A 3,786-nucleotide genomic window follows, 5' to 3' on the forward strand; every position below is an offset into this window, starting at 1 on the left:
TAGACTTACAGAGCATACAAACACACAAACACATTGTTTTCATCTGAACATGACTAAACCACCTTGCAGGGTGAAATACAAACACTACCTCAGTCTAATAAAAGTTGTATCTGTATCAGGTAGTATCAGACGCAACCAATGTACTAATAGAAATAAAACTGTAAGTAAAAGCCTAAACCTAACTCAGAAAACCTTGGATATGTTTCACTCTAATGATGTGTAATAATGTCACTGAATTGCCGCTGGGTTGAATGCTGCAGGAACTAAAACAAACACTTTCTTTACAACATCTAGAAACTGTTGTGTCGAGCTTTGGCAACCTGTTGTTTCTCTCTTTTTGGGTGTTGCTAAGCATGCATACTCTTTCATCACCCTGCTTCACACGCTTATAGCCACATGCTGCACAGGGAGAGGTACAGAGCTCTGACTTGAGACTTCTCTGTGTCAAGTGTTTCCGGTGTGTCTTGTTGTTATATATCACTGGTGCAATGTAAAGTACTCAGAAGTTCAGGCCATATTAAATGCGTGGCCTGCATAAAAGAACAGAAGCCTCACTTTCTTTTTTTGTGATACTTTTGGATGGTTTTCTGTTAATTGTATTCCTGTTTCCTAGTGCAGAGTGATTCTTGTGTAAAGAAGCCTGTGCAAGTTCCCCTTTTTTTGGCAAACAATGAATATATTCAGTTGAACATAGAAGTGCAGTTTAGCAGTTTACCATAGGTCTCTTCTGTTTTGTACTCTTAGTCATCTGAGAATGCATGAGGTGTTAGATAGCTAGGAGAAAGGAAGGAGTTTCTCTTGCAGTAAACACACAGTACTGAGCAGTTTTCTCATGTTTTGTTCCTCATCTTCTTGTCTTGACATGACAGTGAAAATGATCCTGAAGCTAATTTGCAAAACTAGTTAAGTTAATTAAAAAAAACATAAATATTGTGCTAGTATTTATTTAAATTCACCACATGAGACTGCTGTACTCTTCTTGACTGACTTCAATGTTCAAATAAACTTCTGTCTTTCTTAACAGATCTCGATCTCTCATAGCAGAGCTTAGGGAGGATGTCATGAACATGGTAACATGCGTAGATAGAATATAGACCAAGTGTGGTTTTGACAGGAAAGAGAGAAACCTTGTAGTAAGACTAAACGACAAACAGCTGATAATAGCCTAATGAACACTTTAAAATTTAACAAAAATGCATGTATTAGTTCTGAACATGACTAAACCACCTTGCAGGGTGAAATACAAACACAACTAATGTACAGAAATGTAACTTAACCCTTGTATTGTCCTCGGGTCAAATATGACCCGATTTCAAAGTTTGTTATTGAGAAATATGGGTTTCTCTTAAGCAAAATGTCCAAAAATAATATGGATGTGTGGGCGTACAGTATCTTGTATGTTCTTTCCCGGAAAAATGAATGAACTTTCATTGAACATTGGGTGTTTTATTTACTTTACAGCATTGGTTCCCAAACTTTTTCAGCTCAAGACCCAAAAGAGAAATTTAGTGTCTCCCCGGGACCCAAATTTACAAAAATACACCATGAATCATTGTAACATCTACGTTTTTAAACTGTGGACAAAAGACGGAACGATCTATGAATTTAAATGTATATGAAGAATATTTATTCCATGATAAAAGGAAACAAAAACAGAAAAGGTCTTCATTCTCCTTTTTGTGTCTCACCCCTTTCTCAACTCATTTTCTTATTCCCTCATAGGATAAGAGAGGAGAGAGAGAGAAGCCCCCCCCCCCCCCCCCCCCCCCCCCCCCCTCAAAGCATCTGAGCTGAACAGACCAGTGGAGCAATAAAGAACGCTCATTCACATAAGATTGATATGCATTTTACTCTGCCGATTGGCAACCCAATAAAACTGGTCTGCGACCCAAGTTTGGGAAACAGTGCTTTACAGCATTAAAAAGAAATTGTTTAAATGGTTTCAAAAAAGTATCCTGACTAAACTTTGACATTAACCAGACTGTGATCCACTCAGCATCCCCTGATATCAACTATTAGTCTAAATAAATAATAATTTCAGTTTTTTAATTCAAAAAGTGACAAAAAAACTAAAAACGGTAATTTTCAAACGATAACAGGTTTATGGTCGACGGGAAGAAGACAACACAAGGGTTGAAGGAACATAAAATGACAATAATATAAAATGAAAAAATATGTGTGACTCTGTGACCATTGAACGGGCCATCTGCCTCTTTCAATGTATTATTAAGCAGAGAGAGTCCCAGTGTGGATCTGAGTATTGTAATGTTGTGTTCCAGGTCCAGAGAGTGGCTCTGCTGGGATCTCTGTGTGCCTGCTGAAGACCGCCGTGTTGTCCATCGCCCTGATCATCACGTGCGTGCAAACATTGTAAGATTTAAGAAACACTTATAAAAAAATCTGGGAAAAATGTATTACAACTCATTTGTAAAGATAAAATGAGTCTTTAAATGCAATTTTGTAAGTATAACTTCATGTAAATATTGTTTCTTTCCAAGAAATCTCCACAGGGCACCTTTTCACGCAAATACAGTGATTCTTAATCATCCATTGATTATACCCAATAATAACTGTGCTCACTGTGAAAATAAAATGATTGTACAGAGATGTTCCAAAATACTTCAGGAGTATGTAATCTCCTTAACAAAAATAATATTTGTATTCTTATCATTTAGAACAAAAATACAAGAAATAGCCTTTATGTAACCCTGCATGTTATAACAGTGTTCTTACAATTTGTACTGTATGTGTGTGTGTGTGTGTTATGAGAAGTTATTATATTTGTTCATCTTTGGATGAATGCAGTTTCTGCTACATGCACCATCATCTGAGAATCATTAAAGCTATACTCATATTATACTTTGTGGTGATTTTGTGACTTCACGGAAAACCCGGCTGCTGACTCAACCCAACCCCGGGGTAGAGTGTGAGTTTTCAGCAAGGAATCCATCAGTTCTACTGTATGGTTGTAGGAAAACCGCTGAATGTAAAACATATTGTAAGTATTTACTGACACAATGAAAAGTACATTAAACTGGTCTTAAAGGAATACTTCCATAAAATCCATCTTTTGAGCATTAAGAAGCTTTCTTACTTTACCAAAGGTCTGTTTAGTTTTCCCCACTGAGTCATCTGAGAATGTTAACATCGAGCGATGAGGAAGGAAGTGGTTATTGTTACAGTGCAGTGAGACACACAGTATAAACTAAAGCATTTAGTAGTTTTAATAAAGTGGACTCAATTTCGGAGTTCTCTTGTTCCTCATGTTTTTTGTCCTTACAAATGACATGGAGAAAATTATCCTGAAGCTAACTTTTGAGGAAAACTTGCAAAATTAGTTCCTCCTAAGTTGATGAAAACAAAGACATAAATATAGTGCTACTATTTATTTAAATTACCCAAAGGAGACTACATTACTCTTGTTTAGCATATTTTCACTGACTTTAATGTTTAAATCTGCTTCCTTGATGATGGATAGTATTTAATCCCGTCAGTCTTTCTCAATAGATCTCGAGCCTTATAGCAGAGTTTAGATAGACACGTCAGATAGAGAAGTTCATGAACATGGTAATATACTGACAGGAAGACTGACAAGCCCATGGTGTGTCTGTTAGTACAGAACACAACACCCACACCGTTACATCGTGCAGTCAGGCAGGATAACTGGACAGAGACTCTGGCATGTCTCTCTTTGTGATACTGGGACTGCTGGTCTGCATAGAGGCACAAGGTAGGATCAGAACTCCGTCTGATAACGTCTGATCAACAGATACAGCCAGGATACAA

The 3,786-nt window shown here is 37.1% G+C and overlaps 1 long non-coding RNA gene across 1 annotated transcript in view; it reads right to left on the reverse strand.

Moving 5' to 3' along the window:
- The window catches only part of LOC117953691, a 2,230-nt gene extending 313 nt beyond the window's left edge, over positions 1-1,917 (reverse strand). The window contains exons 1-2 of the long non-coding RNA XR_004658653.1: positions 1,904-1,917; positions 418-423 (exon numbers count right to left, since the gene is read on the reverse strand). This is a non-coding gene — a long non-coding RNA (uncharacterized LOC117953691). The remainder of the gene's footprint in view (positions 1-417; positions 424-1,903) is intronic.
- Positions 1,918-3,786: the final 1,869 nt, after the last annotated feature.

This window comes from Etheostoma cragini, chromosome 12 (assembly GCF_013103735.1).
Source record: "Etheostoma cragini isolate CJK2018 chromosome 12, CSU_Ecrag_1.0, whole genome shotgun sequence".
Lineage (NCBI taxonomy): Eukaryota > Metazoa > Chordata > Actinopteri > Perciformes > Percidae > Etheostoma > Etheostoma cragini.